Source organism: Schistocerca serialis, chromosome 2 (genome assembly GCF_023864345.2).
Source record: "Schistocerca serialis cubense isolate TAMUIC-IGC-003099 chromosome 2, iqSchSeri2.2, whole genome shotgun sequence".
Classification (NCBI taxonomy): Eukaryota; Metazoa; Arthropoda; class Insecta; order Orthoptera; family Acrididae; genus Schistocerca; species Schistocerca serialis.
In genome coordinates this window covers 98617074-98643403 of record NC_064639.1, presented here as the reverse complement: position 1 = coordinate 98643403, position 26330 = coordinate 98617074, and positions in this window count along the sequence as shown.

Sequence of the window (26330 nt, the reverse complement as noted above, 5' to 3'; positions counted from 1 at the left end):
CATATCACTCGTAACTCACGAGAGTCAATTACGCTCTGGAACATTAAGTCTTCCAGTTAGTTCAACAGAAACTGCTGTGTCCTAGTTCTCCAACTAGCCGCGCTATAGTGGTACAGAGGAAACAAAATGAGAAGGATAATGGCCGACATTACGTACTACATTACGCCGTTCAGCTGAAACACCGCGGACAATCAATTTCCGCTTCAGGATCGGAACGGGAATAAAATAGTCTTAATTGGCCCTCGGCGCCCAATCGGGTGTGGGAACTGCTGGGAACAGAAGACGACTGCGGGTGTGTGTGTAAGGGGAGGGGGGGGGGGGGGTGGCGAGAGGGAACGCTGGGCAGGGGCGTGGAGAAGGGGGCAGCAGAACGGCCGAGAAGGAAGGCGATAATTAAGGGCCGGCGAGCTGAGCGCATATGGGACTGGGCTCAGTCTCACGTAGTGCCGGCATTGGTGGAGTGGGGGGGGGTGGGGGGGGAGAAGGGGAGTGGAGACTGCCGCGCCGTGAGTCAGCGAGTCAGCAGCGGCTGATCGGAACTCTGTCTCCGGCCCGGCCGAAGGCGCGTGGCGACTTGCTGCAGGGTCTCAACTGTGCACGCAAATTCACAAACACTTATCCTAAGGGGTCCAGTACATGAATATCGGTCGAAATAACGTTTTTTACTTTGTTGTATTATACCTCAGTCGTTCTTGAAATACAATGTGTGTGGATTTACATGCCTGGTGCACATTAATAGTAAAGAGAGAGCAATTCCTAAACATTGACATGCCCCCTTCTGTCTGCTGCAAGTTGGTCAACTGGGGCGTCGGCCGGTATTACACTACCAAAATTCTTTGTCACAGCTGATACGTCAAATATTGATGACAAAAAAATTTGGCAGTGTAATAGGGAACTTTGTCGAACCTCTCCTTTCGTCAAAAAAATATGATCAAATCTAGAACCTCGTCGTAAATCTGATCATAAGTCGTTCTTCCTCTGTCCACTGCAATATGAAATGTAGGCGCTTGGAGCACTGGCATCGCTACAGCTATTTGACGTTTCTGTAGTGTATCTGTAAACATGACTTCAAAGTTGGTTTGTTCCTTCGACTCTTTTTAATGACGTTGCTTTGACTGGGGTGGAGGTGAGCAAAGAGCACAATGCATGCTAAATCGTGTGCTGATGGGAAAGTGGAATACTTCAAAATTTTAAACATGGCTGAAGCAGCAACTGTTGAAAATCTTAACGGTAAATGATAACAGCCAAACAGTTGCAGTATAAAGATTTATTGAAACCCTTGACCACGGTTTCGGTATATCTAAATATACCTTCATCAAAAGCAAAAATACACCTGGACAGGAACACACCTACATTAGCAAACAACTTAGCACCATAACTGAGATAGAAGAAAAAAAACGATCATCTATAGCTGTAAAATGTTCAACCTTAGGAGACAACAGGGCGAAAAGGAGTGAGGGTAATACCTTTATTTCTATTCCAATTTTGGGGAACATATCATACAAGATCAAGAGACTTCTACAGAAGCAATAGATTACAGAGTTGCCTTTTCCGTAAATAATAGTTTAAAACAAAGAGTGATTTATACTATTGGGGCACGGGAAGAACTGATGAGTTTTTTCCATATAACGCCACATTATACGTTATCCAACCAAGGACACTGACCGTCAACTTACCGTAACCATTGGGGACTGTGTACAAGTACACATAATGCATGTTATGCCGGTTAGTGCTGAAAAATGTAGACTCATAGGAAGCACTACCTCTGCAAAGAACATGGGGGTCGTCTGCATTTGCTGACGAGCCCATTCACAAAACACTACCTGCTTATGGAAATCGGCGCCATGAAGTTCTTGATGCGGTGACACGTGGTTTGAATGATACTTACGACGATGCAGTATTATGACAATACTAGCTACGGACATACAGGAATCGCTGTCTAATTGCCGGCCACTTATTCGCGGGTTGTGATGCACCGCTGCTAGTACAGCTATTTCATCAGCTTCTCTTGTAACACGTTTGCATCGTTTCCTTACGTCGGTATGTACGCCCCCATCAGACATAAAGGCGTTCACAACCTTGTAAAAGAGCTTTCTTGGGAAAATGCTTGGCGTACAGGAAAGCAATGGCCTCAACATTCCTCCAACATTCTTTGTAAATCAGGATCATCTCAAATTTTTCTTCTGTGGTTGCAACATTCATCATCAAATTGCACGCCTGTCCTCCAAATGATAGCTAGGTGTGCAGGCAATAAACAATGCGAAGTAGTGCAGTGTTTAGGACCGCTGTGTGTTCTACGTCTGCACATCATGTGAGCTCCAGTAACATTGTACTGCCTGTTATGATACGTCATAGTTCACTACACGGCCACTGTGGTGGGTCGAGTACTTACCTGTTCGATATGCCGGAGGAATTCGACATTTGGAATGGGGTTTCCAATTAGAAGCTATGAAATACTGCCCTGTCCTACCCTCGCAGCATGGAGGTGGGCTCAAACGCGCCATCGGATGTTCAACAGTCATTAAGTAGCATGTCATAAAGTATGATTGTGTACTCATTTCTATTCCACCGGTTATGGCTCCATCTGTGGCGAAACGCAGAAAATGCTTCAGACAAAACATATATAGATTTTGCCATACAATAGTATTCTCCAATAAAAACAATGGGGGTTCCCACTGAAGATTTGAAAGTGGCTCCCTGTTACCCACATATGGGGTCAGGTGGTGTGTCGAGTGTGGTAATGTTGGACGTGCCAGCCGGAGTGGCTGTGCGGTTCTAGGAGCTATAGTCTGGAACCGCGAGACCACTAGGGTCGCAGGATCGAATCCTGCCTCGGGCATGGATGTGTGTGTGGTCCTTAGCTTAGTTAGGTTTAAGTAGTTCTAAGTTCTAGGGGACTGATGACCCCAGAAGTTGAGTCCCATAGTGCTCAGAGCCCTTTGAACCATTTTTGAACCAATGTTGGACGTCCCCCTCTGAGAGAAGTAAATTGGATTACAACATTTTCTTACCCAATGTGTAGTTTTCGAGAAATTTCAGTTAAAATGAACACACTGTATATTTGCTATGTACGATTTGTGTTGGTGAAAGGGATGGGTGAGTAGTTGGGCAAAGGGGCTTCTGAGCCACTTTGCTTGTGTGTTGCTTACATTCAGTGGGAAATTTCATAGATTTATGAACCCTTCCCTTCCTGTAACATGTCCTTATGCTAATTGATTTATGAACTCCTATGAATAATCCGTCCATCTGAGAAACCCCCCACCCCTCCTCCTCCCCCTCCCTTCTGTGAAATCCCAACTGTCCCCCTCTGGCCATACAGGTGCACCTTTGATATCAAATTAACTGACTAATTTATTAAACTGATCAACTAATTATCCTCTCCCCCTCTGAAAAATCCATCCATCCTCTCTTCCCCCCTCACACCCTTTCCCCTCCACCATGGAACTCGCTTGAGAAAGAGTCGATCTGTTCTGAACTGCTGGTGAGGAACGATATAGGGTAGTTTATTTTCTTTATTTTGGGTCGTACCTTTTGAAAATTGGTGAAAAAACCTCAGCGTCTCCCCTCCACTTCCCTCTGCCTACCTGAAGAAATTATGGGAAACATTCAGTCTGTGCTAAGCTGTCAGGCAAGAAGGTGCAAGTATTTCTTGTTCCCAATTACATGTCCCAATTACATAATTACACCACTACAGACTGGAGGTGTCTGGTCGGAAAGTTTTTGTGTGTATGCTCACCTTCATATGCAGGGATCGACGAAGCTAGTGCACAATGCCACCATCAGAGGATGTGCCACACCCACACCCCGCCCTTTGTCCCCACCCTCTGGCCGAGCGGTTCTAGGCACTACAGTCTGGAACTGCGCGACCGTTGCGGTCGCAGCTTCGAATGCTGCCTCGGGCATGGATGTGTGTGATGCCCTTAGGTTAGTCAGGTTTAAGTAGTTCTAAATTCTAGGGGACTGATGACCTCAGAAGTTAAGTCTAATAGTGCTCAGAGCCATTTGAACCATTTCTTTTGTCCCTTCCCTCAACATAATACCTCTCATTAAAATTGAAAGGAAAAAGACTCAGTCTGTGCTGCAGAGGAAGGACCTTATGATACGAAATTCGAATCAATTCATTAAAATATTGATGCACATTCTTTATTTAATCAGTTTGTGGAGAGACAGAGCACCCCCCCCCCCCCCCCCCACTTAGGTAGAGCTCACATCTGTGTCCACCACACCATTCCTCGATTTATAGAGCACTTATAGCTTTTAACACGGATACTGTCAGCTACTCTTTTGTGTACCTGTAGAAACGAGACCGCTTATTATGCAGGGTGATGGTAACATATTCGTTGTGATCATGTTTCTAATAGCACGAAATGTATGTTGAGGTGGTAGAATCCTTGTACAGTCAGCTTAAAATGTTGGTTCTTCATAAGGTTCTTCGAAAAGAATATCGTTTTCCCTCCAGAGGTTCCCATTTGAGCTACCTGGCGAGTGTAATCTGACTGCTGAAAAAAATTACTCGCCATGCAAAATGACTCTCATGATAATTTTCATTAATTAACCTATAAATTCGATGTCAGTTGGAGGGTGGAGGCTATGACTAGGGCACCATGGATATGATTCAGGAGCTGGAGCGGTAATCATTCGTATTTCCATTGCAACGATATTTTTTGACGAAATTTCAGTCTCCCACCTACACAGGGAGAGATGACCATCGTAATTAAATCAGATGTGATTTTCCCAATAAGTGTCAACACCGAGGAATGTAATGAAGTACAGTATAGTAGCAATCGTTTGATGTCTCCCATGTATGTGTTTGTTGTCCAGGGGCTGCCTCAGAGGTCAAAAACAGCCCAATGTCCTAATTACAGATCATGATACTAAATACCACTGACTACAGATCGTCTGTGAACCTTCTTTGGTCTAGTGACCCCAAACAAAGCATCGTGTGGTGGCATTATGTTGATCAGGAAATTCCAGACTCACTTCCAGTCTCCGTCTCTCTCAAGAGGCAACTCCCTATTTGTGCATGTGAACCAATGTTTCCAAACACGCTGATGTATGTTTTGATCTTTTCTCACACTACTGTGTTCCAATTGGCTAATGCTGGGGACAAAAGGAGGGTGACGCAATTTCGATATTAAAAATAGAGTGCATTAGCCCATATGCACTACCCTAAAATTTAATTGTTTAAGAATTTATAGGAGTCAAATCGATCACTTAAACACTGACTACCACCTTATGATGATACCTTTTCATATGAAAGATATATTTTCAACACCTGAGTATCACACGAAAAATCAAGTAAATAAATTTCCGCCACAAATAGATTGTACTGCTGAGAGCCATGGCTGCACCACCAGCCGGGCTGTCATATCTACTAGCTGGTGCCAGGCAGGAGAGGCCCACATCAGTAACTTGACAACCATCCCATGGCACCCACATGCTGGCCATGCCAAACGCTCAGAAATCAAAGAGACTGTCACCAAGCAGACAACCAATCAATTTACATGGGGGGGGGGGGGGAATAGTTGTCCAACACAGACACCCCTTTTATTGAATCTTCTCACGCAACACACACATTCGCTTCTGTCGCCACTCACCCAGCATGTTGTTCACTTTGCTAGTCAGGCATCCAGAAAATATTGCCACTAGACTTGTCTCTACAGCTGCAGGCAATAGCTGACAGGTTAGAGCATTCTTTGTAACTAACTGCTTGTCATAGGAAAAACTAATCCATGACTTATGGTCGGCCAAAGCCTTGTGTCGACTTGTGCTGCTGGCCACAGTGCACTACGAGACAAGTAGGCATGGCTTGGATGTATAGTTCTAATTGTGGTTTCCCCAGTTTAAAAAATCGACTTTACCCAGTCTGAGACAGGAATGTTGTTCAGCATATCCACAGAATTTCCGTGCAAAATATAGATATCTCCACTTTATACATATTTTCGAAGATAGAAGAAATCGGGCCATACATGCACTCTCATCAGGTAAAAAAAAAATCTCTTGTTATCAACTTAATATCCCCCACATTCTGCATCACAGGAGTAGAATATTAAACTCGTTTTTAGCTCATGATACAGCACTAAGATCTACCTACGTCACAAAATGCTTCCTCACTTTCGAACTTCCTTAAAGTAACCAAATGCCTCCTCACATATGATGTATGTTAAAGTAATAGCACAGAGATACTGTAAATATCAGGTTTATAAAACATATTACTTTATAAATACGGTAGTACATCCGATTTCATTATTATGGTCATCTACTGCAGAGTAGGTGGGAGACTGAAGTTTCATTAAAAGATTTCGCCACAACATAAAACCACCTGATTACCACTCCAACTCCCAAATCATATCTGTGGTACACTTCCACCCACATAGTGGCACGTCATTGATATCAGATTGATAGGCTAATTAATTAAATTGATCATGAGAGTTACTTTGCATTGTGAGCAATTTTTTTCCCAACATTCGGATTACACTCTCCAGGTTGCTCAAATAGGAAATGCCGGAGAAAAGATAATGTTCTTTTCCAGGAACACTATTGAGAACAGACATTTGAAGCTGACCACAGAAGGATTCTACCGCCACCAACATACATTGTGCATAAGGCCCACAAGGATAAAATATGAGAAACTAGCGGTCATAAGAAGGCACATAGGCAGTCCTTTTCCCTCACTGTATCTGTGAAAGGAATAAGACTGCCACACAACATACAATGGCTAGTGCAGTAAGCATACAGATGTAAATATAAATTTAGTCCACCTATTAAGATGTCACTCCATCTGTTTATAGGCACACGAAACTCACAGAAGAATGTTGTCTCTTATTTATCGAGAAAACAAGAGATGGAACTTCTGGTGCAGAATGTCTCTTGGTAAAAATGTTTATATTAACTCCTAATTCTCCGATTGCAAACACTTAATGAGAAGAATGTGGGAGGTTGTAAAATGTTTGCTCACAACTGTCAGAAGGAGCAGTACAGAGCTCACCTCTCAACTACCCTTCGTCAGAGTACAGCCACATATGCATACAGAAAAATAGCGCAGTTGCGCTAGGTGTTGACAAATGTACTACATTTACATGCAGTTTTATAATGCATGGTCAGAAGTGATGCCATGATAACATGAGCAGAAGTGACATTAAAATTACAAATATTGATGGAAAATATATGTAAATTAAGGGAAAATACGCCAATCTGTGGGGAAATCGACAGAGAATGAGGGAGTACTTACATGTCTGCTTAGTGGAGGAAAATTCTTGCGCATTGGAATGAGTATGTGACAGCAAGAGGAATTTGAGAAAAAGTTAACATGGAAGCACCAGGAACCAGTGAAACAGTCATTTTTCGTGGATGGCGATAGCATGGCTGGAATAAAGTGTTTAACGTGGATGACGACAAGTGTGGGGTAATAAAATTTATATACGTATGTGGCATCAGAAGCGCAGTATGACCCCAAAGTTATCAGAAACCATCTTATAGATTTTTATAAAGTGTCCTTAGACGAAGAGCATTGTATTACCAGCTTGTGGCTGCAATGTACAACTACAGAATGGATTGCATGTTTGATTCTATGCAAGACTGTTTACGTGTTTTAAACTGTAACAAACAGTATTTACAATATGCTTCTCTGTACTCTCTACCAATCAGAACCATGTGGTGTCAGCTAATAAATATGTAGTGTTGGCAGAAGAGCCAACACTGTGTTGCTAGAGAAGGCCAAAATGCACGCTGTTATGCTCACGCAAACTGTCGTGAAGTCTGGAACAGTTAAAGGAGTTGAGTCTAGTAATTAAAGTACGTAGTTGCTTGAATACTTCACTTTAATCCACAATGGGTGAACATCTCTCGTTACTGTACATGCTTCATTAGATACATAGCAAAGGATAAATGGCGCCTTGCTAGGTCGTAGCAAATGACGTAGCTGAAGGCTATGCTAACTATCGTCTCGGCAAATGAGAGCGTAATTGTCAGTGAACCATTGCTATTAACGTCGGCTGTACAACTGGGGCGAGTGCTAGTAAGTCTCTCTAGACCTGCCGTGTGGCGGCGCTCGGTCTGCAATTACTGACAGTGGCGACACGCGGGTCCGACATATACTAATGGACCGCGGCCGATTTAAAGGCTACCACCTAGCAAGTGTGGTGTCTGGCGGTGACACCACAAAATACCTTAGAGAACAGCTGCTGCATGGTTTCTAATGGCGTTCTGCTGTATGTCTATTGAGCTAATAAGGATACATTCAAATTGATTGCTGTCTTTGATGCTATCCTGGAAAAGAGAACGATCTGCCTATAAACTGACATGGATCTGCGTTAAAGGATGATAGAAAGTAGATGGAGTAATCCGTTGAGATGGGTTGTAACGAGGTATGTTTTAATGGTAGACTGATAATGCATTCTAGAAAGAGGCAGATTTTGCGGTATGTAATTTGCAACACATTTAACCACTTTCTTCTATTGTTCTCTGAGCGTGTATCAGTCGTGTGGTATAATCTGTGTTCAACTCGTACCAATTGTGTGTTCTGTGTGTGACTCAGAGCGCTGTCTGTTTGCGACTGTTAACAGCAGACCTCTGCATACTGCAGTCAGCAGAGGACTTCCAACGCATGTGTGATGAGTCACGTCTATCAAGCCGATGAAAATCTTTTTTGGCACCCTCCACTAGATGAACGAAGACGTATGCAAAATATTCCATTCCCCACCCACATCCTGAACATAAATCAAGTCTTCAGCTTCATAACCGCAATGATTCTAAGTTAGTGTCATCGGTTTGGGAGGTACTGCAATTCATATGTATACATTTATTTATTTATTTATTTACACGTCAAGTTCCGTTGGACCAAATTGAGGAGCAAATCTCCAAGGTCATGGAACGTGTCAGTGCATAAAATTACAATGTAAAAGTAATAACAAATAAAAATAAAATTTTATAAACCCGAAAAAAAGTCTGGCCATAAGTTTAAGTAAACGCAATGAACAATACAACAATAATCAGCACAATAATCAGCTTAATTTTTCAAAAAAATCCTCAAAAGAATAGAAGGAGTGACCCATGAGGAAACTCTTCAGTTTCGATTTGAAAGCGCGTGGATTACTGCTAATATTTTTTAATACTTGTGGTAGCTTATTGAAAATGGATGCAGCAGTATACTGCACACCTTTCTGCACAAAAGTTAAGGAAGTCCGATCCAAATGCAGGTCTGATTTTTGCCGAGTATTAACCGAGTGAAAGCTGCTTATTCTTGGGAATAAGCTAACATTGTTAACAAGAAATGACACTAAGGAATATAGACGTATATTGAGAGACCAAAGTCAAAACATCGAGACTCGTGAACAGGGGTCGACAAGAGGTTCGTGAACTTACACCGCTTATTGTCCAGACCGCCCAATTCTGAGCCAAAAATATACCTTTAGGATGGGAAGAGTTACCCCAAAACATACCATACGACATAAGTGAATGAAAACAAGCAAAGGAGACTAATTTTCGTGTTGAACGATCACTCACTTCAGATACCGTTTGAACTGTTGTGACTTGGCAAGACAGCCAAGCCACTATGAGATAGCCGAAAGGCACACGTTTAACCTCACGCAGGCTGGCGTGAGATCTGGAACAGTTAAAGGAGTTGAGTCTAGTAAAAAAGGTACGTAGCTTCTGGAATACTTAACTTTAATCCATAATTGGTAAACATCGGTCTGACGGTACATGCATCACAAGATAAATAGCAAATGATAATGGCGTCTTGCTAGGTCGTAGCAAATGACGTAGCTGAAGGCTATGCTAACTATCGTCTCGGCAAATGAGAGCGTAATTTGTCAGTGAACCATCGCTAGCAAAGTCGGCTGTACAACTGGGGCGAGTGCTAGGAAGTCTCTCTAGACCTGCCGTGTGGCGGCGCTCGGTCTGCAATCACCGACAGTGGCGACACGCGGGTCCGACGTATACTAACGGACCGCGGCCGATTTAAAGGCTACCACCTAGCAAGTGTGGTCTCTGGCGGTGACACCACATGAACAATAAAAATGGCAGCATTAAGTCTCTGAACAAGTTTCTGAACATGGGCTTCCCACGTTATTTTACTATCTATCTGATCAGCTAGAAATTTGAACTGTTCACTTTCACTAATCATATGCCCATTCTGTGAAATTAAAACGTCAGGTTTTGTTGAGTTGGATGTTATAAACTGTAAAAACTGAGTCTTACTGTGATTTAGCGTTGGTTTATTTCCTACAAGCCATCAACTTATGTCATGAACTCCACTATTTGAAATCAAGCCAATGTCACACGCAATATCCTTTACTTCCAATCTAGTTTATTACCAAACACAAATACACTCCTGGAAATTGAAATAAGAACACCGTGAATTCATTGTCCCAGGAAGGGGAAACTTTATTGACACATTCCTGGGGTCAGATACATCACATGATCACACTGACAGAACCGCAGGCACATAGACACAGGCAACAGAGCATGCACAATGTCGGCACTAGTACAGTGTATATCCACCTTTCGCAGCAATGCAGGCTGCTATTCTCCCATGGAGACGATCGTAGAGATGCTGGATGTAGTCCTGGGGAACGGCTTGCCATGCCATTTCCACCTGGCGCCTCAGTTGGACCAGCGTTCGTGCTGGACGTGCAGACCGCGTGAGACGACGCTTCATCCAGTCCCAAACATGCTCAATGGGGGACAGATCCGGAGATCTTGCTGGCCAGGGTAGTTGACTTACACCTTCTAGAGCACGTTGGGTGGCACGGGATACATACGGACGTGCATTGTCCTGTTGGAACAGCAAGTTCCCTTGCCGGTCTAGGAATGGTAGAACGATGGATTCGATGACGGTTTGGATGTACCGTGCACTATTCAGTGTCTCCTCGACGATCACCAGTGGTGTACGGCCAGTGTAGGAGATCGCTCCCCACACCATGATGCCGGGTGTTGGCCCTGTGTGCCTCGGTCGTATGCAGTCCTGATTGTGGCGCTCACCTGCACGGCGCCAAACACGCATACAACCATCACTGGCACCAAGGCAGAAGCGACTCTCATCGCTGAAGACGACACGTCTCCATTCGTCCCTCCATTCACGCCTGTCGCGACACCACTGGAGGCGGGCTGCACGATGTTGGGGCGTGAGCGGAAGACGGCCTAACGGTGTGCGGGACCGTAGCCCAGCTTCATGGAGACGGTTGCGAATGGTCCTCGCCGATACCCCAGGAGCAACAGTGTCCCTAATTTGCTGGGAAGTGGCGGTGCGGTCCCCTACGGCACTGCGTAGGATCCTACGGTCTTGGCGTGCATCCGTGCGTCGCTGCGGTCCGGTCCCAGGTCGACGGGCATGTGCACCTTCCGCCGACCACTGGCGACAACATCGATGTACTGTGGAGACCTCACGCCCCACGTGTTGAGCAATTCGGCGATACGTCCACCCGGCCTCCCGCATGCCCACTATACGCCCTCGCTCAAAGTCCGTCAACTGCACATACGGTTCACGTCCACGCTGTCGCGGCATGCTACCAGTGTTAAAGACTGCGATGGAGCTCCGTATGCCACGGCAAACTGGCTGACACTGACGGCGGCGGTGCACAAATGCTGCGCAGCTAGCGCCATTCGACGGCCAACACCTCGGTTCCTGGTGTGTCCGCTGTGCCGTGCGTGTGATCATTGCTTGTACAGCCCTCTCACAGTGTCCGGAGCAAGTATGGTGGGTCTGACACACCGGTGTCAATGTGTTCTTTTTTCCATTTCCAGGAGTGTATTTTAGTTACCCATAATACTAGAGGACATATCATTTATATAAGTAAGGAACAAGAGTGGCCAAAACATTGACCCCCCCCCCCCCCCCGCTCCCCCACTCAGATCCCACATCATAGCCGTTCTCAGCACTGTGAATACTGACCTTTTGTTATCTGTTGCTAAAGTGAGAGACGAACCAATTTTGAACTACTCCCCATATTTTGTAATGGTCCAACTTCTGGAGCAATATTTTGTGGTCAACACAATCAAACACCTTAGCTAAATAAAAAAAAAAATGCGTAGCGTTCGAAACCTTTTAATTAACCTATCCAGTGCCTCACACAGAAAAGAGAATATAGCATTTTCAATTGTTAAACAACTTTTAAAGTCGAACTGTACATTTAATAGCAAATTGTGTGATATAAAATGATCACTTATCGTTACATACACAGCCGTTTCAATAACTTTAGCAAAACTGATGGCATATAAACAGGTCTAAAATTGTCTTCATTATCCCTTTCTCCCGTTTTATAAAGTGGCTATATTACTGAGTACTTGATCTTTCAAGAAACTGAGCATTCCTAAAGGAAAAATTACAAACATGGCTCAGTACAGTGCTAACATGTGCAACACAGTACTTTAATATTCTGCTTGGTACTCCATCATATCCATGAGAGTCCTTAGTCTTCAGTGATTTAATTATTGACTCAATCTCCCCCTTGTCTGTATCATAGAGGATAATTTCAGACATCAATCTCGGAAAGGCATTTGCCAAGAAAGTTATATAATTCCCTGTAGGAACTAATTTTTTATTTAATTCACCAGCAATGCTCACAAAATGATTGTTAAATACTGTACATATATCTGACTTATCAGTAACAGACATATTTTTACTACAAACTTACTTTATATCATCAACCTTGTGCTGCTGACCAGACACTTACTTCACAACCGAACATATGGTTTTAATTTTATCCTGTGAATCAGCTATTCTATTTGCATACCACATACCCTTTGCCTTCCTAATAACATTTTTAAGCGCCTTAAAGTACTGCTTGTAGTGGGCCATTGTAACTTGATTGTGACTACTTCTAACATTTTGATATAATTCCCACTTTGTTTTACCCGATATCCTTATCCCACTAGTCAGCCACCCAAGCTGTCTTTTACTGTTAGTACACCGTTTAGAACGTTCTAATGGAAAGCAACTCTCAAAGAGCATGAGAAATGTGTGAAGGAAAGTATTATATTTGTCATCTGCATTATCAGCACTATAAACATCATGCCATTCTTGGTGCTTGATGTCATTTGAAAAACTCTCTATTGCTGTTGCATTAACTTTCCTACATAGTTTGAAGTCGTGCATGGAAGAGACTGTGTTCTGTTACAGAGTGTAATTTCACATATCAAACACCACTGTTGTGTTTTTCTATCTCCTCATAAGATATCATTGTTTCATGCAGTTTCCGCTGCTGACAACAATTTTATGGGACTGATATGAGCATAACACAATTTCCAAACTGTACTTGGATGTGAGGGCGCTGTATACCTCCAGAAAGCCTTTTGCTGACGTGACAGCTCATCGAGAGTGGTGGTTTGGACCTCAAATAATTGAGTAAAATGCATTGAAATTACGGAAATCTTGGTAAAATTACGGAAATTGGTGGAAAATACGTAGAACTGATGAAAATACGACAAAAATATGGAGGGATGAGGGTACTTACATGCTCACCTGGATGTATGAAAGTCAATTCCTTCCTCCACTGGTGGGATTGAGAACTGATGGTACATACTATCCGTGTTCTATGGGTTTCAGTCCAGTAGAGTACCTGCTTCTTCCATATGTGGCTGTGTATTCTAAGTCATAAAAATGAAAGACTCAGTGTCCAAAGATGGCCAGGATGACTACAAGATAGGACACCGAAAGTGCAGTCACATACCTTGGTGCAACATGCACTACCAATATAAGGAATCAATGCTGTGGGTCTCTTTGAAAACAGAACACTGAGACATTTGCTGCCCTGTAACTGTGGAAGATGAGAGTAAATGTAGAGGTTATCACCTTCAGCTAGCTCTTTTGGGACACTGCACAATGTTGCAAACTCTTCCATTTTCCATATACTGAGATACTGAGATGTTTTACACATTTTTGTCAATAAGAAACACCGCCTATGTCTTTTATTTCAACTATTCTATGTGTTGTGGAAGGAAAGTAATTTACACCATGCAAGGTCTAGTTTTGTGTTAGTGACAATTGATCAAAACATATTGATGCTGGTTCAGCACTTGACACAGACCTCAAATTCATGATAGAAAAACGAAATGCACGGTGGTGTATGGAGCTGTTGTCATACACTGCTTGGATGTGTTACAGCAGCAAAATAATGTATCAAACAGCTTTTGAAAGAACAACGTAGCAGCACTCTCTTGCAATTGATAGTCTTTGGCAATATGGTCCTCCTAAGGTATAGCTGACAAAACTTTACACACGTCTGTAGTAGTGACTTTGATCACAGGCCATCTCGTCCAGTGAACCAATAAGTGTATATTCAATTTACTCGATGTCAAGATGTCAACATGCAGACGACATTAATTTTTGTTATATCAGAAGAAGAGATGAGATAACATCTTATGGAGTTCTCTACCAGGAGATGTTAGTTAAGTTTTATAGGTCGTAGTTTTACTCTGGAGGATGTTATAAAAGTAGCGAGGGGGGGGGGGTGAGGAGGGAAGGAGGGAGGGAGAGAGACTGTGCTGTCTGCGAAGTCTCTGACACTGTTACACTGTCATATTTGTAATGCAGTAATCATAGGAATATGATAAAGAAAGTCAGGACATGTAGAGTGTGATATTTATAGACTGTCATTTGATATCAATGAATTAAAGGTGTTATACTTTTGAATTTCTCTGTGCAGTCTGTGTATATTCTGCATGCTTGTGAATTTCCTCTTGTATACTAGTGTGCTACTTTTCTAATTGTGCTAACCCTCTACCTAGTCAGTAAGGGATGGAGGACTAGACAGCCATCTAAATAATGGAACAGCGGTGTCAGAATATGATGGGATTTCAAGACAATTAGCAGGGGTCTGTGACTTGACAGGGGACACCTCTACTCATGGAAATCATGTGGATTAAAATGTTATATATCGAAGACTGGAACATTCATGATAATACAACAGGTAAGAGATACTCTGATGAAAGGGTAGTTGAGAGGCGAGCTCTATACCGCTTCTTAAATATGTTGTGGGCAAACAAATTACGGTCTCTCACATTTGTCTCATGAAGTGACTGCAATGAGAGAATTAGAAGCTAACATGAGGATTATTACCAAAAAACAATCAGTAGCAGAAGTTTTGTCTTTTGTTTTCCCGATAAATGAAACACAACATTCTTCTGTGAATTTTATGTGCCTATCAATGGATGTAGTGACATCTTATTAGGTAGACTAGATTTATGTTTATATCTATATACCTACTTTGCAAGCCATTGTATGGTGTGTGGCGAAGGGTTTCCTGTACTACTACCAGTCATTCCATTTCTTACTCCACTCACAAAAACAGCCAAGGAAGAATGCCTGTGGACCTCCTTGCGAGTACTAATTTCTCATATTTTATCTTCATGGTCCTTATGCAAAAGTATGTTAGTTTCAATGGAATCCTTTTGTGGTCAGCTTAAAATGTCTGTTGTCAATAGCGTTCTTTGAAAAGAACATCATCTTCCCTCCAAAAATTCCCATTTGAGCTACATGGCGAGAGTAATCTGACTGCTGTAAAAAAAAGAATTATTAGCCATGCAAAGTGACTCATGATCAATTTAATTAAGTAGCCTATCAATTTGATATCAATGACATGCTGGCAATTGGGTGGAAGTGAAGACTGGAGTCCCTCGGATATGATGTGGTAGTTGGAGTAGAACCAGACAGTTTTTCGTTGTGATGATATCTTTTAATGGAATTTCAGTATCCAGCTTACACAGGAAGAGATGATCATCGTAGTAAAATTAGCAATATAATCGAATTTGTAAAGTGATAGTAGTATAAACCTGATATTTACAACTTCTCTGTGGTGTTACCTTAAGACAACCTTGTCTGTGACAAAGCATTTGGTTACTTTAAGAGACTTTGAGAATGAGGAAACATCCTGTGACAGGTATATCTTAGCATTCTGTCATGAGCCAAAAATGAGTTTAATATTTTAGACTATTATTCTGTTCCCTAAAGTAACGTATGTAAAATGGAGAAATCTACATTTGATGTGAGAAATTCGAGATGTATGACCAACAACATTCCTGTCTCAGATTGGGTAAAGTGAAATTTTTAAACTGGAGAGAGTCTATGCTGGGGTGGAATTGCAATTAGAACTATACATCCAAGCCATCCCTGCTTGTGTCCCATTGCTCCATTGCCATGAGTGTACATGAAGCTTCATTTGACCAGAAGTCGTTGATTACCTTTACCTCTGATGAGCAGTTAGTTACAAAGAATGCTCCAACCTGCCAGCTCTTTCCCACTGCCATGGGGAGAAGCCTCAGCTGCAGTGGTCTCTGAATGACTGACTAGCAAAGTGGCCAGTACGTTACGTGAGCAGTGACAGAAGCTATCACATGTGTCACGTTAGAAGATTGAATAAGAGGGATGTTTGCACTGGACGATTATTCCCCCCAAGTAAATTGATAGGTTTACTGCTTGGTGACAATTTCTCTGATGTCTGAGTGGTTGGTAAGCTCAGCATGTGGATGCCATGGGATGGGCGTGCAGTTGCTGATGCATGTGCTTATCTCTCCTGACCATGCCAGTGCGACAATGCTATGGCCCACTCAGCAACATGGCCACATCTCTTAGCAGTTATCAGACAGTGAACTCATTGCAAACATGAGTGTGAGTGATCTGTAGAATTTTTTCACCATATATGTTTAGTGGAAACAAGGTGGTGAGGCATAGTGTTTGTGTTGAAAAACATCGATGCACACAAGACTGCAGATATGTTTAGTAGTACGATCTACTTGTGGCGGAAATTTTAGTTACTTGATTTGCAATGTGTTTGTGTGTGATTCTCAGACATTAAAAATAAATTTTTACTATGAAAAAGTATCTTCGTAAGGTGGTGGTGAGTGTTGTAAGTGATCTATTTGACTCCTATAAATTGTTACACGAGTAATTTGACAGGGTAGTGCAAATGGACTATTACTCTCTATTTTTGATATCGAAATTGCACCAGCTCTCCCTCTGTTCATAGCATCAACCAGTAGGAAAACAGTATTCTCGGGAGAGATGAAAACCTTTGTATGCATCTCTGAAGATGGTTCAAACACAAAAACGATAAGTAACAGGAAATACTCTCTTGACAGAGACGTATACAGGAAGCGAGACTGGAATTTCCTGATCAACAGAAAGCCTCCACTTCATGCATTTTTTGGGGCCTTGAGGTCAAAGGAGGCTGACATCAGCTCGGTGGTCAGTAGTATTTAGTATCATGATCTGTAATTAGGACACTGGGCTGTTTTTGATCTCTGTGGCCGCACATGGACTACAGACAAACGTGTGGGGGACTGCAAACGGTGGCTACTATACTTCATTCCATTCCTCAGTACTTACAGTTATTGTCATGGGAAGTGGGAGGAGGGGGGGAGTGAAGATGTAAGGCCCATTCCAGGTGGGGAGCTCTGTCTCACCATAAAATGTTTACATAAAGAATATGCATCAGTACATTTTTGACATTCATTTGAATTTCGCGTCATGAGATCCTTCCTCTCCAGCAAAGACTGAGACTTCCTTCCACCAATTTTTTAGGAGGTTTGGGTAGGGGAGGGCGAGGAATAGGGGGTGGGAGGTGGTATATCTTTTGGTGACGACATTGTGCACTAGCTCAGTTGATGCCTGCACATTAAAGTGAGCACTCACAGCTAAATCTTCCAACAAGACAACACCTCCAATCTGCAGCGGTGTAATTACGTAATTAGCACGTGTAGTTCCTGAACAAGGTAAATACTTGTTCCTTCCAGTCCAAAAGCTCTGTATAGACTGATTGTTTCCCACCGTTTCTCTTGATAGGAGGGAGTGGTGGGAATAAGAGGGGCTGATATTTTTCCGCCAATTACCATCAGGGTAACACACAAAATAAAAAAAACTCAACTACCCTATGTCGTTCCTCTCCAGCAGCTGAGAATAGACTGAATCTTTTTCAAGCCAATTTCCAGATAATGGGGCAGGGAAGGGGGAGGGAGCATTGGAAGATTTCCCAGAGGTAGAGGGGGTAATTAGCTGATCATTTTAATTTATTAGTCAATTAATTTGATATCAAAAGGTGTCTGTATCGGTGAAGGGGATGGGGAGTGTTGTGGATTTTTGAGAGGGGTGGGGGAGGTGGAGGCTTGGGGGTTCCCCAGCAGGACAGATTATCCTCAAGGTTTCCTAAACCAATAAGCATAATAGGTTAAATGGACAGGGGTCATAAATCATTCAAATTTGCCCCTGAAGCCAGCCGAAGTGGCCGTGCGGTTAAAGGCGCTGCAGTCTGGAACCGCAAGACCGCTATGGTCGCAGGTTCGAATCCTCCCTAGGGCGTGGATGTTTGTGATGTCCTTAGGTTAGTTAGGTTTATCTAGTTCTAAGTTCTAGGGGACTAATGACCTCAGCAGTTGAGTCCCATAGTGCTCAGAGCCATTTGAACCATTTTTTTTGCCCCTGAAAGTATGCAACCCTCACAAATAAAGTGGCTCAGAACCCTCTTTGCCCTACCACTTGGGTGTACTGGCAAAGGCAATATAGTTGCACTGACAATCTGTGGATTTGCCGCCTCCATCAGTTTTTATTTGGAGTTATTGAATAAAAGCCTGGAGAAAATGAGCTTTGTTCAATGAGAACTGGTGCCCAGGAAGCTTCTGTGAGTGAGGGACAAGACATCACTGCTGCCTTTGATGGCACATGGCAAAGGATAGGACCACTTCTGTGAGTGTCATGCCTCTTAAATTTAGAATAACTTCTGGATTTCGAGTATTTGTTCAAGGCTGTATAAACACCCTGAAAGGAAGTCACAGTTGTGGGAAAAATTCTGACAGGTACAGTGGAGGAATGGAAGTTACTGGTGTAGGCAATATGTTCAAGTATTCATACATGATCAGTGTATGGTATGCTAGGTATTCTGGAGGTGGTGACAGCAAGGCTTTTCACCATGTGGTGCAACATACAATCCATACCAAGGATAGGGCATTTTAAACTTGAATGTGATGCTCATGTGAAAAAGCATTTACGTATAAGATTGAGCAAACTGCATAAGAATCAGAAGTGGGTAGCGTTTTCTGATGGTAGGGGAATGTCAGGATGTGACAGGTTAACAGACTGAGAAAAAGACCTTCTTCAAACATATTGTTGTTGTTGTTGTTGTGGTCTTCAGCCCTGAGACTGGTTTGATGCAGCTCTCCATGCTAATCTATCCTGTGCCAGCTTCTTCATCTCCCAGTACCTAATGCAACCTACATCCTTCTGAATCTGCTTAGTGTATTCATCTCTTGGTCTCCCTCTACGATTTTTACCCTCCACGCTGCCCTCCAATACTAAATTGGTGATCCCTTGATGCCTCAGAACATGTCCTACCAACCGATCCCTTCTTCTGGTCAAGTTGTGCCACAAACTTCTCTTCTCCCCAATCCTATTCAATACTTCCTCATTAGTTATGTGATCTACCCATCTAATCTTCAGCATTCTTCTGTAGCACCACATTTCGAAAGCTTCTATTCTCTTCTTGTCCAAACTATTTATCGTCCATGTTTCACTTCCATACATGGCTACACTTCATACAAATACTTTCAGAAATGACTTCCTGACACTTAAATCTATACTCGAAGTTAACAAATTTCTCTTCTTCAGAAACACATTCCTTGCCATTGCCAGTCTACATTTTATATCCTCTCTACTTCGACCATCATCAGTTATTTTGCTCCCCAAACAGCAAAACTCCTTTACTACTTTAAGTGTCTCATTTCCTAATCTAATTCCCTCAGTATCACCCGACTTAATTCGACTACATTACATTATCCTCGTTTTGCTTTTGTTGATGTTCATCTTATATCCTCCTTTGAAGACGCTATCCATTCCATTCAACTGCTCTTCCAAGTCCTTTGCTGTCTCTGACAGAATTACAATGTCAGCGGCGAACCTCAAAGTTTTTATTTCTTCTCCATGGATTTGAATACCTACTCCGAATTTTTCTTTTGTTTCCTTCACTGCTTGCTCAATATACAGATTGAATAACATCGGGGAGAGGCTACAACCCTGTCTTACTCCCTTCCCAACAACTGCTTCCCTTTCATGTCCCTGGATTCTTATAACTGCCATCTGGTTTCTGTACAAATTGTAAATAGCCTTTCGCTCCCTGTATTTTACCCCTGACACCTTTATAATTTGAAAGAGAGTATTCCAGCCAACATTGTCAAAAGCTTTATCTAAGTCTACAAATGCTAGAAACGTAGGTTTGCCTTTCCTTTATCTTTCTTCTAAGATAAGTCGTAAGCTCAGTATTGCCTCACGTGTTCCAGTATTTCTATGGAATCCAAACTGATCTTCCCCGAGGTCGGCTTCTACCAGTTTTTCCATTCGTCTCTAAAGAATTCGTGTTAGTATTTTGCAGCTGTGGCTTATTAAACTGATAGTTCGGTAATTTTCACATCTGCCAACACCTGCTTCCTTTGGGATTGGAATTATTATTTCTTCTTGAAGTCTGAGGGTATTTCGCCTGTCTCATACATCTTGCTCATCAGATGGTAGAGTTTGTCAGGACTGGCTCTCCCAAGGCCGTCAGTAGTTCCAATGGAATGTTGTCTACTCCGGGGGCCTTGTATAGACCCTCTATATACTCCTTCCACCTTTCTGCTTTCCCTTCTTTGCTTAGAACTGGGTTTTCATCTGAGCTCTTGATGTTCATACAAGTGGTTCTCTTATCTCCAAAGGTCTCTTTAATTTTCCTGTACGCAGTATCTATCTTACCCCTAGTGAGATAAGCCTCTACATCCTTACATTTGTCCTCTAGCCATCCCTGCTTAGCTATTTTGCACTTCCTGTCGATCTCATTTTTGAGACGTTTGTATTCCTTTTTGCCTGCTTCATTTACTGCATTTTTATATTTTCTCCTTTCATCAGTTAAATTCAATATTTCTTCTGTTACCCAAGGATTTCTACTAGCCCTCGTCTTTTTACCTACTTGATCCTCTGCTGCCTTCACTACTTCATCCCACAAAACTACCCATTCTTCTTCTACTGTATTTCTTTCCTCCATTCCCGTCAATTTTTCCCTTATGCTCTCCCTGAAACTCTGTACAACCTCTGGTTCTTTCAGTTTATCCAGGTCCCAGCTCCTTAAGTGCCCACCTTTTTGCAGTTTCTTCAGTTTTAATCTACAGGTCATAACCAATAGATTGTGGTCAGAGTCCACATCTGCCCCTGGAAATGTTTTACAATTTAAAACCTGGTTCCTAAATCTCTGTCTTACCATTATATAATCTACCTGATACCTTTTAGTATCTCCAGGGTTCTTCCATGTATACAACCTTCTTTCATGATTCGTAAACCAAGTGTTAGCTATGATTAAGTCGTGCTCTGTGCAGAATTCTACCAGGCGGCTTCCTCTTTCATTTCCTAGCCCCAATCCACATTCACCTACTATGTTTCCTTCTCTCCCTTTTCCTACTACCGAATTCCAGTCACCTATGACTATTAAATTTTCGTCACCCTTCACTATCTGATTAATTTCTTTTATTTCATCATACATTTCTTCAATTTCTTCGTCATCTGCAGAGCTAGTTGGCATATAAACTTGTACTACTGTAGTAGGTGTGGGCTTCGTATCTATCTTGGCCACAATAATGCATTCACTATGCTGTTTGTAGTAGCTTACCCGCATTCCTATTTTCCTATTCATTATGAAATCTACTCCTGCGTTACCCCTATTTGATTTTGTGTTTATAACCCTGTAGTCACCTGACCAGAAGTCTTGTTCCTCCTGCCACCGAACTTCACTAATTCCCACTATATCTAACTTAAACCTATCCATTTCCCTTTTTAAATTTTCTAACCTACCTGCCCGATTAAGTGATCTGACATTCCACGCTCCGATCCGTAGAACGCCCGTTTTCTTTCTCCTGATAACGACATCCTCTTGAGTAGTCCCCGCCCGGAGATCCAGAAGGGGGACTATTTTTCCTCCGGAATATTTTACCCAAGAGGACGCCATCATCATTTAATCATACAGTAAAGCTGCATGTCCTCGGGAAAAATTATGGCCGTAGTTTCCCCTTGCTTTCAGCCGTTCGCAGTACCAGCACAGCAAGGCCGTTTTGGTTATTGTTACAAGGCCAGATCAGTCAATCATCCAGACTGTTGCCCTTGCAACTACTGAAAAGGCTGCTGCCCCTCTTCAGGAACCACACGTTTGTCTGGCCTCTCAACAGATACCTCTCCGTTGTGGTTGTACCTACAGTATGGCTATCTGTATCGTTGAGGCACGCAAGCCTCCCCACCAACGGCAAGGTCCATGGTTCATTGGGGGAGGTCAGACATATTATGGACTGGAAATAGAGAGGAATAGTAATAATTTAGAAGAAATGAGGAAAGCTGTGTGAGCCATGTTCCTTCAAAGGATAGTTACAGGCAAAGATCCCTGCCATTCTCTCTGTCCAAATGGCACCAAACTTTGGAATAAGTATCAGAGAGTTAGCCTACCTGGTGATGATTATAGATATAACCATCCCCTATCAATGTCAAAACGAGATGTTATAAAACCTTTCTAAAGACCAATGGTTCCCAACATTCCATTCCCTGTGAGCCCTGAGTGCAATCAGGTATTAACTACTACCACCCTCCCCCCCCAACCAGTATCATCAGCATTAACGCCTAACTCCACTTGTTAATGCGAAAAAGAATTTTCATTGAACTCTTTTATTTTTAAAAGGATGAACGACAAATGATATTTAGTTTTTGTGCGTGTGATATTGAACCACAAACCAATGAGTCAAAGAGACAATGGTACTGTTGATTTGTAACAACCTTTTTATTAAACGATTCAGCAATTCTCAGTGCATCATGAGTGCTAGCTGCAATTTTTCTCAAAAAAGGAAGCTAGGTACCCACATTGACAGCAGACACTTGATTCAAAAATGCTTCATCTGCACCATTCCTCCCCCTGATGAACTTGCTTCACTCATACCCAGCACCCCCCACATTTAAAATCAACCAATTTAAAATATGTACACTACATATACTGTTTGTTAAGCACTTCATTGTTGGACTCCTTACTTTCAGAACTGGCAGAAATTGGAAGACTTCAAGTTGCAATGCTCTGTTTCTGATCATTGTCTCTAATAATAACAGCTGTAGCCCCCACCACATTGTGTCACGCATGAATGCTGGTACTTGGAAAGAAAAATGAATTATTATTAACTTGTGTAATGAGTATTACAGTATAATAATTCGCCGGTGGTATGGTAACGTGGGAATTACCTGTGATTAGTTGCCTGACACAGAACCACCCTTAAGATACACTACTAAAATCTAGGTGTAACGGACTATCTGAACTCACATTAATACTGCATGGCCCCAGTAGTGAACCCCAAGTTGGCAACTTGTGATAAAACAATAAATAACATGAAATATCCTACAGACAGAACCAGAATTCTTAAGTGAACAAGGAATCTTCTCTATTGAAATCAGAAAGATTTTCATCGAAACACTTTATTTATTGGAGCAGAAACGTGATGGAGTATAGGGTTCGAAAGTAATGATTCAAAAGAAACTCAGATCCAATAAAACACTCATATTTCACAATTATGTCAATAGTATTGCTTGGATAGCAATATTGAGTGCTCAGCACGGCACAATGCCACGCATGCGGCCCGGGTTCAGTTCCCCGCTGGGTCAGAGATTTTCTCCACTCGGGGACTGGGTGTTGTGGAATCTCTCGCCACACGACATTTCATTTCGTAGGATTTGTGTTCTCTATGTGACACCTCCATCTATGAGTGTTAACAGCAACCCTATCTGACTGCCTTACGCGACAGTGGTTGTGAGGCATTAAACAGTAAGTCTGTCCTACATCCATTAAGTGAACAACTGCTGTCGCAAGTCGAGATAACATGCCGCTGAGGGTGCAAAGCAACGGGGAAACTACCCAACGTGCTGAAGCTGCAAATATGCTCCCTCAAACAGCTGCCGTAGTGGTGAATCCCGTGCTCAGTGCTGCAAAGACCTGCAAATCTGTATCCGCCCTCAGACACGAATATTCCACTCCACCTCACTCTCCACTGCTGAGTGAACTCTGTGGTGGCTACACCACGCAGTATGCGTATTAATTCTTCTTAGATCGGCGTCACAGCTCCGAGTGGAGCACATAAAAAAACTCAAACCGCTAAGTCCAAGCAGCAGGATTTTCTCCACACCTCTAGCAGGATTTGTTAACAGCAACGCACGTTACGGCTCATCGAACGAGAATATTTATGTTTCAGATAATGTGCAGTGTGCACAAGATTTAATTAAATTCTAAGTTCTATAATGGTAAGTACCGATACTAAATTGTGTTGCCCTCTCACCACCTCAACACTCGGTAACCCTACTGACAAGTGTAGTATTGACAGAGTGTTTATGATGAAATTGGATCACGCAACCCGCGTACTTCCGTTTTAATCGAATGCATAGTTCATGCGTATCTTGGACTAATATTTAACGATTTATCATAGTACTGGAACGAGGTGTGTCTAGTCTTGAAGGCAGGGCTATTGTCAATATACAGATTAGAGCACGTCTTGACACGCCACCGTGCATAGATCAAAGTGGCATAACACAGTACACGCACTCTATCTTTTTATCTGCGACAGGATACTTCCACCTTCCCGGAATACCAGCCGTTTAAGACGGCCTGCAGTAATACTCTGAGCTCTAATTAACCAGTGGAAGTAAATATCGAGGCAAGCAGTGAGCAGTCACTGTCAACCCCTTCCGTTAAACGTCATAACAGTAGTAAAAATGAAAGGTAGGCAAGCCCTCAGCACTTGCTGACTTTCAACAGTCTTATGAATTAATGAATATACCAACGATTTTTAAAAAATAAAACCAGTTGTTTTTATGCCTCAGAAAATTTCATTTTACTTTCCGGATTGGGAACCACTGCTATAGAGAATTAGCAAACAAAAACTTGCTTCCTAAATGCATCCATGGTAGAACTCTAAATCCTAACGGACATTTCAAAAGCTGTGTTTGGGAGCGCTTGCCTAAAAGAGTATTTATGGGCATGAAGACTCTAAAAACTGGTGTCATTCATGAAGGTCCGTATTTCAATGATGAGTGAGCCTACAGGCTGAAAGCTTTCAGTGAACATAAAGAATGTGCTTCTGTCAATTGACCAGTTGAGATTATGGGATGCCAAGAAAAGTGCCCTAAAAATGACAAAAGAGGACAGAATTAAAAAGACGGACTCCAAACCTAATCTAGAGGAAACATAAATCAGCAACGATGACAGGTATGGGGCTGACAAGTTTTATCTCTGAATGTACGTTGCAAACATTGTCATAAAAACTTGAAATGCATTTTCCTGAACTTTTGAAACTTTTAGGCTAAGGTACAGATTTCTCTGGAACTAATACATCTATGTCAATGGAACTTGGTACAGAAATTAACTACATCACTCTTATTAAAATGACCTAGGATTGTGGCAGTCAAATAAAAGGTTTTACAAATATTTAGATATTGTTTTTGTAAAAGCTAATTTTTGAGATCACATCCACTTTTTTGAAACTGCTACTGCTACAATAATGCTACTGTCACATAAATAATACGCTTTGAGGAAAATGTATCAAATTATACATGTTTCGAATTTTGTTTCACCAACGATGGCAAGATCAACCATAGGAAATTCGATCACGTGTTGGTCCTTTTAACGTCGTTTTTCCTTTAAATTGTTGACAATATTCTGTGTTCGAATATACCAGATTTCCTTCTGTGGCGAAATCAACAGTGATGGGAAACCTTCACTCGTGTGAAAGTTAACATCCACTCTTCTTGCACACTATTATGCAAACCACGGGGGCAGCGAAACAGGCAGATTCCGTTGTCCTGGATTTCCGAAATTCGTTTAACGCAGTGCCACATTACAGACTGTTTACGAATGTCCAAGGATGTGGCATAGATGCAAGATATGTGAGCAGGTGTTGACAGGTGTGGAAATTACCGAACTATCAGCTTAATAAGTCACGGCTGCAAAATACTGACACGCATTCTTCACAGGCGAATGGAAAAACTGGTAGAAGACGAACTTGGGGAAGATCAGTTCGGATTCCGTAGAAATGTTAGAACACGTGAGACGATACTGACCCTACGACTTATCTTAGCAGATAGATTAAGGAAAGGCGAACCTACGTTTTGAGCATTTGTTGACTTAGAGACAGCTTTTGACAATGTTGACTGGAATACTCTGTTTCAAATTCGGAAGGTAGCAGGGGAGAATACACGGAGTGAAAGACTATTTACAATTTTTACAGAGACCAGTTGGCAGTTATAAGAGTCGAGGAGCATGAAAGGGAAGCAGTGATTGAGAAGGGAGTAAGACAGGTTTGTAGCCTAT